We start from the raw sequence: 16,678 nt of genomic DNA, 5'->3' as shown, positions 1-16,678 counted from the left end.
TGCTGGCAGCTGGAGAAGGAGGTGGGGACACTACACGGGACGCTGGGGGCTGTTAGCTGGCTGGGTGCAGCTCTAGCTTGGAGGCGCCCAATCCAACACTTTCCCAAGCACACCCAGGCTTCCAGCACACCGTGCACCATCCCTGCTTCCTTCTCTGGCTACCAGCATACCCAGTTTCCTCCATGGGCAGTGCAGGGATGCAGCAGGAGGGTGGCTGGGTGTAGTGGCAGCCTGAGAAAGCAGCGGGGTTGGCGCACAGGGCACTGGAAGCCCGGGAAGGCTTGGGGAAGTGTTGGATTGGGTGCCTCCAAGTTGGAGCAGCACCCAGCCAGCTGGAAGCCCACCCGAGCTTTCAGTGTCCCAAGCACTGTCCCCACCATCTTCTCCAGCCACCAGCACCCAGCTGCCCTCTACTACTTTCCCATGCTGCCCCAGGGGCAAGCCAGCCCATTCCTGAGGGGCCCAGGAGTCCTGCTAGTTGCAGAACCCTGTTGAAGGCAGAAGCGGTGAGGGGCCCAATCCTTTTTCTTTTTTTACCTTCCAGCCTGCCCACTTCTCCTGTGGCAAGCTGACAGCTGCATCATTGCAATTTGCTACATTGCAAACTAAACTACATTAGGATACTGTGCTACTGTACATGTGCAAGAGTTCTGGGTTTTAAATGAGTTTGCATCATTGCAAACTAAACTACATTAGGATACTGTGCTACTGTACATGTGCAAGAGTTCTGGGTTTTAAATGAGTTTGCATCATTGCAAACTAAACTACATCCTAATGTAGTTTAGTTTGCAATGATGCAAACTCATTTAAAAAACCCAAAACTGTTGCACATATACAGTGTGCCACCATTAAGCCACACAAAGTGAGATTTGTGTCATGTACATGGTAATGGCATCACATGTACAAGCACCCCATGTAATTAGGATAGAAGCATAGGATAGTCTTTATTTTTCATGAGGAGCCCACATGACCAGATTTAAATCCTCTGGATTTAAATTTAAGTCTATAAATAGACTGAAATTTTTCTTTTTTTGTGCCAACTGGCATATATGTAAAATGAGCAATGAAGATACTATTGCTTTTTCACAATCTGTATTAAGAACAGAGCATGACCTATGAAACCATTCAAGGGACCAGCAAATTTGATTGGTTAACAAAAACTACTTTCCAATAAAAACGTAACAGCAACACAATCTGCATGTTTTGGTAGACTTTGGGGTAAATTCTTAAGATATCAGTGTAACTTAGTAGGAGGCCTTCAGACACTGCATGGAGAAACAAAGCCATTTGACGTATTTATCCTGGTTGCCAAACCAATAAGTCTTATTAGCTGCAAGTCAAGAACAGAAATGAAAAAAGTGAGTCTCACCTGAAGCAAAAAGGAAGAGAAAGGAGAAACCCTAAAGACATCTAAATTAGGAGAGACCCCTGACTAGATTAGGTTTAGGGTTGTGTTACATCACTTAAGAAGACAGGTAAACCTCTGTAAAGAACAGTCTGGACTGTAACCTTGTGTTCATGTGTCAGTGGCTGTGTACAAAATTTCCCCCTCTAGAAATTATTCCAGGAAAGGGGTGTAGGTTGTAGCCGTGTTGGTCTAAGGACATAGGCAAACAAGGTTCTTTGGGTGAATCTGTCTCTCAGCCATTGACTCCTCAATCTACATTTTCACTGACTGCCTGTCTTGTATACATACCAGCCCAGCCTCTGTCTTTTTTACTTGTCATTCCATCCAGGAAGAGCGCACATCGACTGCTGAAACTTCCTTACCCTGACGATGGGTTTTTGAACCCAAAAGCTTGCTTAAAAATTGTTCTCCAACTATTTAAGTTGGTCTAATAAAAGATATCAGATTCACCCAAAAAGCCTTGTCTGTCCAGGAAAGGGGGCATTCTGCAGCTGCCCTCCCTGTGCCTTCCCCAGCCTGGCATGATCCTGGTCTGGAGAAAGCATGGAGTGCGCCAGTCCTCTTGGTCCCACAGGACTGAAGCAGCAAGACAAAGCACCCTACCTACTTCTCACCATGGACTCTAGTATGAGAAACATTCAGGGGACTTGCAGCATTTCTTCCTTCACTGAGCTCCTGTTGCACAGGAAATAAGCAGACTGAGCAGCAAATTCCCAGCTGCTCCACACACCTGGGACTCTGGTGTGAGGAAAGGGCAGAGCTTTACCCTGCTACCCCAGGGACAATCTCCCAAACCCTGGTTCCTAGCTTAGACTGTTTCCCCTTGCAGGCCTGCCCCACCACTCTGCTGAGTGGTGGAGGCAGCAAGGGGAAGCCAGCTAGGCTGAGAACCAGGCTTGAAGAAAGGCTCCCCAAGCCCAGGTCTGCTGGGTTTTAAAACACTGCCTCCTCCCCACCCCAACCCACTGAGCTGAGCTGTTGTGGAGGGTGAGGGGGACAAAGGGAAACACAGCGGGCAGTGCCAATCCCTGCATTCTGTTCCCAGGGCCCAGCCGCTGAGCAGATAGAGCAGTGGAACAAAGCCCCTGCCTGCTTCTCACACAAGGGAGTGGAGCAGCTGGTGGAAGAGGAGTCTACAGAAGGGATGGGAGCAGTTGCCTCCTGTGCCTTCTCCAGAGCAAGGTGACCCCCGTGTCTGGAAGGCACGGGAGCCTTTCCCCCAGCTCCACTCCTCCTGGTCCCCAGGAGAAGTTAAGCCATGGGGAAGTGGGCAGACATTCTGTCTCCTGAAAGAAACTCCCAAGATTGATTTCTACCACATTGTTGGAAGGTTATTTTTCTCTCAGAGTGGCAATTTTTATTCCAGGAGGAAAAAAACTTGAATGTCTGCACACTTTTGATTTCTACTGGGAGAACAACAATTCTCCCAGTAGAAACTGAATGTCTACATATGGTCATTATAAAAACACAGTAGTGATCTCTTCCATTTACAGGACGATTGATTATTTGCTTCCCAATGTTCTTTACATTATCGTAAAATACAAATATCATCATGTAGAAGATATAAATAAAACTTTGAAAATTAAAATGTATGGCTCTCCTAGCAACTATACCTCACATCATGGCATACATACAGTATTTTGTACTATATCTGGTGTGATATTTTATGCTTTCACAGATAACAGCAATGTGGCTGAATTACAGTTGCTGTAGGAACCATATCTTTGAATTCCTTGACTCGTGTGTTAGCATTTTGTTTCAACTAAAATGTTACATTAATATAGTTGTGTTTGTGTCTATACAATTTGCAGCTCTTTTCTAAAAAAAAGGGAAAAAAGGACTAACATTTCTGGTAGGAATGCTTAAATATGAAAATACTGAAACAATACACCTCTCCATGACTTCTTATATACAGAACTCCAGATATTCTCTACTTCAAACACAGAACAGAGACTAATGATGCCACATATCATCTTTGCATGAGGTAGGGATCCTAAGGAAACAACACGGGATCAGGTCATTAAAAACAGTATCGTAATTCATACCCACAAGGTGCAATTCTTGACTTCTGAGTGTTCATATACATAATCTCAGTGCTTTGTTCACAGAATTTCTTTCATGTTCTGTATGTCAGGGTGCATGTGTCTGTGTTGTACACACTGTTGAGTTGCCGTATTTGTATGTATTAAAGTACTGCCAAAGGGCTCTAGTCAACATCAGGATCCCCACTGCTCATGGGCACTCCACGAGTACATTGGGAGACTTGGTCCCTAACCTAGAAGGAGTGCAGAAAGGAGATGCTTATGACCTAAACACTAGTCACAGGCTGCTGTGGAGTCCCATGTGAGCATGGGGAATGGGATCAAACTGCTACTGGGGATGATCTCTGGGAAGATGTGACCTACTAATGGTAGACTCTAGGGACCAAGCTAAACTTTTATGTTATCTTCTCTGCTACCACCTCATTAAGAAAAAATATGCCAAAGACAATGACAAACTGACCATGCTTTTAATTCTGTAGCATATTTCTTGCACTTCGAATTTACAATTTAAACATCTATTATGCCACAAGAAGTTACACTGGCAATCTATTTAGCCCATAACAAAATACACAGCACAAGGGGATAACTCTAGAAGAGCCAGTTTATGTACTACATTTTAAAAAGTACTCTTTTTCCTCCAATTGTAAAGTGTTTTAAAAATTAAATATTTTATTTTAAAGGAATATTTTTAGAAGTATAAAAAAATGTCATCGCTTTGAATAATAATGTCAGATTTTGGGACCCTGCATGAAAATACAAAGCTCCCCTGTCAATGTACCCGACAATCAGCTAAGGTCTCATAGCTACAACTTAGTAACAAGAACTGGAGAATCTCTAGGCAAGAGGGGCAGGCCATTGGACGTAGCAGTTCTTATAGAGAAAATCCCTAGAAATAGTCAACTCAGGGTAGGATTTGTCTGTTATTTTTCAGATACAACTAAAGGAAAGCACCAAATATAAGCAGAAATCATGGCTATTAACCCCAAATACCTGTCTGATGAAAGCAAATCAGTTAAGATCATCTCTTTGCTTTACAAAACATGTAAAAAAAGAAATGAATGTGGATGTTGAACCACATGCATATCAGAAGTGGGAATTTTCATAGTTTCATAGTTTCTAGGGTCGGAAGGGACCTGAGCAGATCATCTAGTCCAACCCCCTGCCATGGCAGGAAGAGCACTGGGGTCAAATGACCCCAGCAAGGTGGTCATCCAACCTCCTCTTAAAAACCCCCAGGGTGGGAGCCTGCACCACCTCACTTGGAAGCTGGTTCCAGACCCTAGCCACCCTGACCGTGAAGTAGCGCCTCCTGATGTCCAACTTAAACCTTCCCTCCACCAGCTTGTGACCATTGTTCCTGGTCACTCCTTGCGGCGCTCGGGGGAACAGGGACTCCCCCAGCGCCTGCTTAAAATCTGAAGTAATATTTTATTTAAATGGCCATAGACATTCAAAAAGCTCAAGAAAGAATTGATGCAAGTTAGAGAAAACCATGTAAGCAGCCTAGTTTAGATCAGGAGCAAACAGTATACAGGTCTGCCCTTTGGGGAGAGGAAAAGGGGCAAAGGGCATGCAGGTAGCCTCCACTCACTATGGACCGCAGGCAGAGGGCACTCCTGCATGCCTTCCAGGCTGCCATGTGAGCTCCACTGACTGCCAATGAGTGGGTGCTATGCTCCTGGAGTCCCCGGTTTCAGTGTTATAGTCATCCTCCCCCTCGTGATCAGAGATACAGCTTACCTCATCCTAGCCTGGCTCAATAACCCTATGTGGGGCAGCGAGACTGCCAAAAGGAGCATTTCAACTATTGCCTGAGTGGGTCCTACATAGAAAATTAGGGTTGGAAGGGATCTCAGGAGGTCACATCTAATCCAACCCCTTGCTCAAAGCAGGACCATCCCCAACTAAATCATTCCAGCCAGGGCTTTGTCAAGCTGGGCCTTAAAACCTCCAAGGATGGAGATTCTACAACCTCTCTGGGTAACACGTTCCAGTGCCTTACAACCCTCCTAGTGAGAAAGGTTTTCCTAATATCCAACCTAAACCTCCCTTGCTGCAACTTGAGACCATTGCTTCTTGTTCTGTCATTTGTAACCACTGAACACAGTCTAGGTCCATCCTTTTCTGAACCACCCTTCAGGTAGTTAAAGGCTGCTATTAAATCCCCTCTCAGTCTCCTCTTCTCTAAACTAAATAAGCCCAGTTCCCTCAGCCTCTCCTCAGAAGCCGTGTGCCCCATCCCCCAAACCACTTTCATTGTCCTCCACTGGACTTTCTCCAACTTGTTCACATCCTTTTTATAGTGAGGGGTGGGGGGGTAAAACTGGACAGAGTACTCCAGGTGCAGCCTCAGCAGTGCCAAGTAGAGGGGAATAATCACTTCCTTCAATCTGCTGGCAACGCCCCCACTAATGCAGCCCAGTATGCCATTAGCCTTCTTGGCAACAAGGGCACACTGCTGGCTCATATCTATCTTATTGTCCACTGTAACCACCAGGTCTTTTCCCCAAGCCTGTAGTAGTGCATGGTGTTCTTCCATCCTAAGTGCAGAATTTGTACTTGTCCTTGTTGAACCTCATAAGATTTCTTTTGGCCCAATCTTCCAATTTGTCTAGGTCACTCTGAATCCTAGCTCTACACTCACATGAATGTGGAGTGTGCCTGTGGCCACCTCAGGACATGCTGGCAGGCTCTTAACACACATCTCAAGGTAGAGGATGAGAACCTGCCACAGCTCATCGTTGCTGCACACCTTCCCCAACATCATCTGCAAAACATGGGAGGACGTATGGCATGTGGGCGAGACACAGTGTGTCATGAATGCACAGCACAGGAATGCTGTAGAGAGCAAGCCCACTCTGAGGTTCGAGCACCAGCCCCACAGAGTAGAAGGGAGTCCAGGTCCACAAAGCCCTGGCTGACTACTTCCTTGTCCTAGACCTTTGAGGCCCCAGGTGCCCATGCCCTGGCACTGGACAATGGTTCTCCTGGCCCAGGCTCCTCTGGCCCTATATCCTGGGCACCACTGTCCACAATCCTAGCTGCCTGGACACTGTTCCCCCCTCCCCCCACACACAAATTCTGCCCAAGCGGCATACACCTCAAAATAGAAGAATGTGGCACAAAGAAGAAATGTCATGGTGTGCTTTGTGACAGGGTTTTGGGGGTGTGAGGGGCAAGGCCTGGGAACTTGGGTATCCAGGTCCTGGGGCTCATGCAGGGGACACAGATGCCTCAGATGCCTCCCCTCAGTTAACAGATAGCTAGAAGTAGGAAGTGGGGCTCGGGAGAGGGGCCATACTTGCTCCATGCTGGAAGAGCCCAGGAAAAGGGCTTGCTGGGCTCTTGGCCAGAGCAGCTGAACACAGGCTAAGTGATAGTATACCTCCCTGCAAGGGAAGGGTAGCAAAGACCACAAAGGAGGCTGCCACAGGACAGTGATCCAACTTGAATCAAAATGGAAACAGTACAGAAGCTTGATGCATCTGTCTAACCTAAATCAATCTGAATTGAGCGTACCTCATACCAGGTCTATCTTAGCTTGCTTGCACCATTTTTTAGACCAATCTACATGTGCCAAATGGTTATGGGTTCTGACCAATTTCCATTACACTTAGACCTGTCTAAGCAAATGTCTATATGTACCCATGATGTCTACTTTGGGTATTATGAATAAATCCAAGGCATAGACAGAAGTTCAGCTCCCTGTTCCAATTCATGGTGCTACACAAAAAGCACCATGAGTTAGACCAATCCTCTCGACCCAACAGATATTAGCTATTGGGGCAGGAGGGTAGGGGATCAAGCTCCAGTTTGGAGCTGATCCAGTGAGAGAGCCTGTGTGTCAGCAGCCTCTTCCCCTAGTCCTGCCCCACCTTTCCCACCTCTGTTGCTGTCTCAGGATGGGACGATGGGGGAGAAGGGAGGGGAGGAAGCTCGGCTTGGTGTCTGCCCAGCCTGCAGTGGAGTGGGGGTGGCTGGATTGGAGCCCTCCACCTGATGGGCAGCTGGATTGCAGGTGGGGGGCTCCAATCCACCCACCCCCACTCCACTGCAGGCTGGGCAGACACCAACCCAAGCTTCCTCCCCTCCATCCTGAGACAGCACTGGGGACAGGGCTGAGCAGTAGCAGCTCAGTTGCCAGAGCAGACATAAGTTAATGAAGGTGTTCTACTTTGGAGTGCCTTCATATGAACCCTCATACAATGAGGGTTAATTTGTCATGCAATCAACACACTCTGTACCCAAGTACTTCTGTTAAGGCACAGCTGTAGAGCTCTTTCAAGGGGCCAATAGTGTGACAAATGTAATTTCTGTCTGAACAGTCAGTCTTCCTGCAATTAAAAAAAAATAAAATAAGATGAAAAAACCAAGCCAACCCCATGATGTTTCCAAAGTGAGTATCTAGTTTCAAACTGGAACCTTACAACTTCTATACAAATGCTAAATACATTGGGGAACATTGGGGGGGGGGGGGGAAGAGGGAAAGAAAGAAAGGAAGGGAAAAAAAAAAAAAAAAAAAAAAAAAAAAAAAAAAAAAATCAGTAAAACCATCCGGGCAACCTGGAACCTGAGAAGTCCCTCCATGCTCCTGGCCACCAAATTAAAAAAATTGACAGAAATCCAGAAGGTCACTCAGTAACCCAGATTCAACAAGAAACCTACAAGCAAAAACAACGTTCTAAACAGCGGAGTTTCATGTAATTGGAATTTTCTTTCTTCTTTACACAAGGAGTTATTTGAGTCCATTCATAGCAAAATAAAATTACTCTACATTAAGTGAAGGAAGTTTAATATAATTCACAAAATAAAATTGTTAATTATTTTAGATCGAGGAACCCTAGAAGGCAGCATTAAATATCATAATTCCTTATGGCAGTTGTTTGAAATGGAAAAGCACATCACTAACAATGTAAATTATGCTAAACAGTTTTACAACTCCCTTCTGAATGACATGCACCCTCCATAAGAATACAGCTTCAAATCACTGGTTCTTGGTGTCTAGATTTAATTGTCTCGAAACCAAATACATTATCTTTAACTGCAACACCAAAATGATTTCAGTTGAAGTAAAGGCACATATTGCATCATGCTCCCAAAAATTCTTGTGAAAATTACATAATGTAATAAAAGGAGAACATTTTTGGAGGTTTACATTTTAAACACATCCCTGAAATTATTCTGAGAAATCATTTCCTACTCTATTCACTGTGACATAAACCAGTATGAAATGTGTTTACATCTAAATTACCTCTGAAAATTGGTTAGCATTTTAAGAAGAAAATGAAGAATCGAGAATATATAAGTAGATTCTCAGACACAGAATGCCGTGGATTTTGTATATTTTTTACATTTTTTCAAATGTTAAATACGAGCACATGTATACACTCGTTATTATACAACAGTCTCATTGTAGTACATATGCTGACAAAAATAAATCCTGAAGGGAGAAATAATCAAACAGATGTAGATATATGACCTCCCAAATAGCACAGCCAAGGCAACCCCTCTGCCTGTGAGGTGTAAGATTTTGAAAGGGCAGCACAGGATGTAAAGCAGTCCAATTTTAACTCCTCTGATGGTAAGAAAAATCCTGTAAGTATAAAGGAGTGTAAATAAGAGATACACACACCAGACTTGTATCATCTCTTTCAAATGAGAAAATACCAGAGTGTAGAACTAAAAATAAACGACACCATTCTTCACTCTGGTACATTTGAACCGGAAAGTGCTACGAGTAAATTTGTCTTCATTTTAATAGTCTTTTGTTTAAATGCTTTTAAGAGCCTTACAGACTGCAGAAGTACCTTAAGGCCACATAAAGATATCACATGCAGACATGAAATAGAATCCAATAGTACACCCCATGAAGGCAAAGTCTTACTTAGAGATTTACTAATTGGAAATCTGAAGTAACTCAACAGCAGGACTCTACCACACGCAGTGGCACTCAGTCAATGCTGATAGCTTCTGGAATACTTTATTCCCACACTTTAAGGCACTGCAAGGACTTTTACTGCCCTGTATTTATCTTCAGCAAAAGAAAGCTGTATTAGCATCCAGAAATTCTCTCCCAAATGTATTAGGATATTCTCTACAAAGCCAATTAGCACACTACTGTATTCTTATTTTTCTGACAGAAAACAAAGGTGGATTTTTCAATTCTAGAACATCTCTTCTTCCTGCACCTTCTCCCTCCCACCCTCCATTTGGAACAAGGAACATAGCATTCCTCTGGACAGGGAGAAAACCTATGTAACGTGCAAATGCTCTAATTACTTAATAAAGATTAATCAGCCACATTTCTACATCAGCTGTTAATGGCATGCATCTGATAACAGGGAACCAATGGGAATGAATGTTGACAGGATTTGTCATTATAGCATTCACCTCTAGATCAGTAATAACAGCAAGATAGCTATGAAACAGCAGGTACCCATCTGAACAAAATGCACTGCAACCAAATTCATCCACGTGCCAAGAATCTGCAAAGAAATTGTTGGTCGCTCTGCACGGCTAATCAAAGATTTAATAGCAGACACTTGTAAATGAAGTTTCTTTTAGGTGTAAAATAAAGATACGCTATTAACAATAGTAGAGTTGTTACTGCATTATGAACAGTTGTAAAAGTTAAACTACAGTTGCCAAATACATGAAAAAAAGGATGCTGATGTGCATTATCCTTGCCATGTGGTGCTTATATTTTCTTATTTGTGACACATTATTTAATAGGGTGAAGTGCACCCAACTGCCCGGGAAAACCCCCAAGGAGTCTGTGAACCCCATAGAAAATAATCCTGCACAAAGCCAGATTTACAGTTTGTCTCTCATACTAATGTTGCATGGAGCCTCCACAAAGCAACCCTGCTTGCCACAAAGAGACCTGCATAGGCTGACAGAAAGAGGAAAGATGAGGACAGACAGAAGGCTGGCCGGCCACAAGCTCCTTACTTATTTTCCCTGGCTTGAACATAAAGGCTACAGCTGCCATAAAAACCAATGGTTCCGATTATGGTATATATTTGTCATTGGATAATGAATGTTGACTTGATAGATATCAAAATCACCCAGAGAATAAGCCTCTGAGGGTATTCTCAGCAATCATTAAACTGTGGAATAAATTACCAAAAAACACAAACCACCACACAAAATGTTGGAATTTCAGGTTTTCAAAAGGTCCATTAGGGTTTAGAAAATAACTGTGTTGCTCATATGCTAGAAATTTATAAAGTAGCTCCCTCTTCTGGCTTCATATACAATGACAAGTTACAAAAACAGCTTACAGCAAATATTATATACAGCGCTGAAATTCTTAAGTAACACCTTTCCTCTGTTCCTTGTCACAACGTACCAAATGCTCACACCAGAACTTGGAGCAGGTAATCATTATTTCACAGAAGGAGTTTATGTAGAACAGATCCAAGTACGACACTAGGTTAGAAAGGATAAAGGTGCTTGAATCTCATGTATAACTCAATGTCATTGCAGAGCTTATTCCCCACAAGATGTTCAAATATGCAAACCAGCAGGAGTTCACAACTGCTTTAAATCCCCAAAGTACGTGCTTCCCAGAACACTGCTGCTAAATACAGACATTAAAAAAAATTAACATTTGTATGGGCATACATTATAATAATCATACGTTTTATTATTGGGGGGAGGTCATATTTGGAAAACTATTAGTTGGGACTCTGAAGGCCTTAAACAGTAAAACCTGACTGCAATTCTCTCAGTACAATTCAAACAGATACCTGGGAATACTGCACTCTAGGAAAAATCCTGTACACTTGTCAGCAGGGTAGAAGACCTCCCCAACAGCACAGCCAAGGCTTACATGAGGTATAGGATTTTGAAAGGGCAGCACAGGAGTCCACCCGCCCAGCTGAGCTTAGCTCCATACAGGGGCCCCAATTACATATGTTGGCTATAAAATATGGCAAACAAATTAAAAGAAAGGGCCAAGGAAGAACAGGTTACCCTGTTGCAACAACAGGTGGATCTGCATGTAATTTCCCCTGCACAGATACAGACTCATGTTTAGTCAATGGCCCATAACCTGCACTTTAAAATGAGTGACAGTTCCTAAAACATGGCACTTCTGTACAATATTTTCCAGCTTCCAGCACTTGCCACCAAAGGAAATTACAGCAAATAAAACTATATTACAATGTAAGAGGCAAAATCCAGTTTCTACTGAAGTTACTGATTTTGAAGTTACCATATTGATATACAATAAAAATCAATGCTTGTTGCATGTTATAACAAAAACTGTATGCACAGAGAAGCAGCTCTCCCTATTTAACTCTGGGCTACAGATTTCAGAATTATGGCTGACTAACTTAAATGCATAATCAGATACACCACTATATGCATTTTTTCATGAAAATTATAGAAAGGTGTATTTTCACATTTTGCGACTGGCAGGAACCATGGGGGGGAAAAAAACCTGATTAGTTACGTAGCGAAAGATAACCCACACCTGCCAAGACTTGTGGGGGCAAAGCTTAGATGAGCAAAGGGCTAAGCCATGGACCCTGGAACGGTCAGAGACAAGGGAAAAATCCAAGGGTCTGCTGTGCAAGCACCTGTGCAATGGCAGACTTCCAATGGTATAAGTGGGGACTCACTCTGCCAGACAACATAACCATCAGAAGAGCAAGACCTCCACCTGCAGACCTTAACAGACAGAAAGTCAACAGGGATAGACAAAGAGAAAATAAGGCTGCAGCTGGGAAGATAGTACTGCTCAAAATCTGTAGCCAAGATGTCAGGGTGTTAGGGTAGGCAGGACTGATACTAGATGATGAAATGGGACAGGGACTAGCTGGGGGCTGGAACCAAAAAGAAATGTTGGAAACAGAAATAGCTAAAGAATAATGGCTAGAAACTGAAACACTGAAGAACTCAGCTAATCACAGAGCTGAGGTGCTAGCTGAATAATTGGATCAAAGAGGATGGCAGGAAGTTTTATCCAAAGTTCAAGCTTTCTTAAACAGTATGCATGTCTTATGTAAAGCAGCAGGAACCTGACATATTTAATCTGATAACGTAAAAAGGAAAACGGACATTCCAAAATAAACTACTTTTTGGACCACAAGAAAATGTATAAATAAAGTCATGCATTATAATGGTAATAAAAACAACCAAGGTTCCCAAAATCATTCTAATGTTGATCTGAACACACAATCTTTGCACACCCACACTATTAAACAAAAGCCTTCTTAAATAGCAGCATGGTATGGGGTGCAGTCAGGAGCACCAGGGCATGGGAATAAGGGACCCTGGGGGTGGGGGCAGCATGGTATAGTACCATTGCTGCAATAAACAGGTTTGCTAAACCAAGAATTTATTTATTTTTACTGATAATCTGCAAACCTTTTACTGGCAACCAAACTTTTTTAATATGATTGTTGTTAAACCCCTAAATTTGAACCCAGACCTTGTCCCAGGCCCGGCAGAAGGGTTATGTACATTGTAGAAAACATATGTCAGTAAAAAGTTTGCAGATTGTCAGTATAAACATAAAATTAAAAAAAAAAAAGTGGCATTAATAGAGTGTTCCAGAAAGGCTTGTGTTAAAGTTTTAGAGTCCATATTCCAAAAACAAAAAGTTGAAACTTGCTGAACGTTCAGAATGGAGCTATAAGCATGATTAAAGATCTAGAAGAATATGCCCTGTAATGAGAAATCAAAGTTCAATCTATTTCATTTATCCAAGAAAAGGTTATGTGACGATCACAGCACCAAGAGGGAAAGAAACTCCTAATTCATTTATACCTGGGTACTAAAGACTTGATTCACCATTGCATTACTTACACTTTTGGTGTAATGCTACTGATTTCAACTGAACTCCACTGAGGTAGAAACGAGAATAATGAAGCAAATCTACTGTTATTTGTTTGTGCTTTGTTATTCTTGAGGAAAAGCTATGGCAAACAAGTAGATCTTGGAAATCAAGTTCATGAAACTCCCAACTGCCTTCTAGACCTCAAGAAGTACATAACCTACATGTATCTTTAAAACAAAGTTCTCCCATGTACATCTATATGCACCAATACACATATATATTTATATGCACACTCAGAATTCTCAAAACACAAACAAGTCTGTCAAATAGCATTCAATCAACATCGCGACTTGCAACGTGATGTATTGAAGTTCATGTACAAAGTAATGGATATAAATTATGTGGTACCAATGGCAACAGTGCTGCTACCTTTAATAAGAAGAGTTTCAAACATGGAGAACAGAAAAAATTCACCTTGTAAACAGATTTCAAATTTTAAGCATTATAAGTCAATTAAAAAATCTGAACTTGGAGATCAATAGTCCCTTAAACCAATTACTATTACATGTAAAGCTATCTGCAACTTGAATGAAAGTAGACATTACTACAAAATGAACAGCTTAAAAGATCATGGTTTAAAACATTATATAAAGAAGTTTGTTTTTAATTTAGACTAGTGTGGTCTAGAACTTCCAGCATAGGTCCAAAGCTAGGAGTGCTGAGCCCAGTTTCCAGAAGCGTTGTGCATGTACTGCTCTCAATCAATCGATAATATTTAAGGATGCTTTAACCTCTGTCTCTCTATTTATCCATATGTAAATGGCTATATCATACCATTTTCCTCCCAGCTTTTGTGAGTGCTTACATTAATGCAGATAATGCACATTGAGATCCTTGAAACTTTTCTTAAAGAGAAAAATTGCTTTTTTCACACACAGTAGAAATATTATTTAAACAGGCTTTTGTTTCAAAGCACCAAGACTAACTCAGGCATGATTATCTTTGCTTTGACTGTTACGTTTAACTCTAATTATGTTTAACTCAAATGTTCTATTTTTCCTCTGCATTTTAAATAAGCAGTTTTGCTTTCTGGTATGTAAATGAGTGTTTTTTTTGTCTCATTCTTTAGCAAAAATTTGATTTAAGTAATTCACTTTTCTAGTCTAAGAGAGAAATGTTACTCCACAACTTTGGAAGCTTTTACTGGTAGGTCATCACAAAAATATTTGCATACATTCAGAAGCACAATCAGCAACTGATGCTGATTAATAGACTATAACCATACATTTATTTATTTATTTTTATTAGTAGATAAATATCCATGCACTAAATATTTCATATGGTGTTTACCATAAAAAATTAGTGTAGCTACACTGGTACAAGCCTCTGCATGCACTAGTACAATTTCCACCAGGCTTAAACAAGTTTCCAACCTAAAACTATAGAAAGAGTTGCAACTTCTGTTCGAAATAGTAAGAACTGAGGAACAGAATAGACAGGCCCTACAAAAAAAAAAAAAATCCAAGAAGTATCTAATTTTCTGGTAAAGGTTATTTTGTTGTTTTTATTTATGTTCCTATTAAAGGCAAAATTTAGGAAAGGGAAATATTTGGATTTTATCCACAGTTCTTGTATCTTGTTTGCAGCCAGGAAGGCCTGCAGTGCACAGCATCATGCTACAAACAGACCTCTGCAGGGAATGCAGATTATATTAAATATATCTATTCTAGCTATTAACACAGTTCTGTCTATAACATGTAATCTGGAAAGTAGAAGCGTGCCAAATTTGTCTCAAATATAAGCCAAAAACTTAAGTGGGTTCACTACAGTTGAACAAATCTGGCTCAACAGACATAATGTGGGAGACCAAATTATGCTTGTTCATCCCAGTTTTCCAGCTTCTGTCCTGGACATCTCCTCTCTGACATGCAAGTATTTTCATGAGTGTGGATAGGAGGATAATGTACAAGAGGTTTCTCATTTTAAGGAATGAGTTAAAATTGGACTTACATAAAGTATCACTGTTTAACACTCAAGTCAACATGGGCCTTGTTATCAAACAAACTGGGAGAAAAAAATTAATACTCTAACCATACACTGAATGTTGTCCTGCAGCATGAATAGTGCAGTTAAGAGAACAGCGCAGCTTTAAAGTAGGTTTGCGAGAATATGCATTAAGTGGCTAATACATAAATCAGACAAAACATTTGTTTACAGACAAATAAGGTTTTTATATAGCACGTCCTGCTCGCTCAAGCCTTTAACCAACAGAAATGCAAAGACAAGACAAAAAAAGTCTCCACCAGTCTGTGCTGCCTAATCACAAGGACTGCTGTCAATCACATCCTGCACTGCCTCACAGGAACAGAACTTCCACCCCCAGATATCGTCATCACATCTGGCCTGGTGATGTTCACAAAACCCTGCATCCACATGCTGAATAAGAACTTCAGATTCACCAGCCTCTAGTACAAACACATGGATAATTGTATCCCCGCAATATACGTCTTGGGATTTAAACCCTGGTGGTCTTTGTATACATACCAGAATAGAGAACACCTCGCCCAGAGCCCCAGCACACTTCAGCTCACTACTGGAACACCGGATCTAACCAGCATCTAGTGGCACCTCCACTTCATTCAGCCAAATAAAGAGCAAAAAACGCACTTTTTTCATATTCCGTGAAGACAAAACAATACAAATCCCTCAGAAATTACCACCACAGCCACAGCCAGTCATCAGCATAAGTGTTTATTCTACAGAGCTGGCATGTCACTTCAGAGCACTGAAGGCACCCCTTGGCACCATACCGCAGCACACATCGGGGCGCCTTTGAGGTTGTTTTGTACGGTCACGAATCCCATCTGGTAAAACCATTTTGTTCCTTGCTCTTACACGCAGGCGGAGGCTCGTCCGCGTGCCCCGTAGGAATGCTTTTACTTCGGATTCATCTTTCCGAGTTGACAAGAGAGAGAACAACATTCATTATCACCAGGCACTGCAAAGCCAGGTGCAGGCTGGCAGTCATCTGACTCCGAGGATTACTCCACTGCACGGGGATGCCCTTAGTTACCAACTTGATGTCCCCTAACAAAACAAGAACAGTTGAAACATTCCCGCAAGGCCTCTGTGTCATGCCGGGATCTGCCCGCTGCTGGCGGAGAGCAACAACCATGTCTCCATCCCCCCGCCCGGGCACCGCAGCCGCCCGCGCCCCGCGCCCGAGCTCGCCTCTTCCGCGGCGCTGCCATGGCCGAGGGGAGGGGGCTGCCCGGGCGGGTCTTACCTTCGGAGACCTCCAACTCCGCCGTGCCATTGAGCTGATAGAGGCACCAGTCCACGGCATCCTCGCCGGGGGCGCAGCCAACTAGTCAAACAAGCAAAGCCACAGTCAGCGCGCGCCCGGGGAGCGGGGAGGGACGGGGACGGGGACGGGGACGG

General features: G+C 42.6%; 1 long non-coding RNA gene across 1 annotated transcript; it reads right to left on the bottom strand.

Moving 5' to 3' along the window:
• Positions 1-15,972: 15,972 nt before the first annotated feature.
• Positions 15,973-16,657, bottom strand: LOC109304038. The gene is made up of 2 exons (XR_002099280.1): positions 16,524-16,657; positions 15,973-16,324 (listed from the first exon to the last, which is right to left on the bottom strand). It is a non-coding gene; the product is annotated as an uncharacterized LOC109304038 (long non-coding RNA).
• Between the last annotated feature and the right edge of the window lie 21 nt (positions 16,658-16,678).

This window comes from Gavialis gangeticus, unplaced genomic scaffold (genome assembly GCF_001723915.1).
Source record: "Gavialis gangeticus isolate Ggan-Ray unplaced genomic scaffold, GavGan_comp1, whole genome shotgun sequence".
NCBI classification, from domain to species: domain Eukaryota; kingdom Metazoa; phylum Chordata; order Crocodylia; family Gavialidae; genus Gavialis; species Gavialis gangeticus.
Note: the sequence above shows the minus strand (reverse complement) of the source record. Positions and strands in the feature narration are given on the sequence as shown.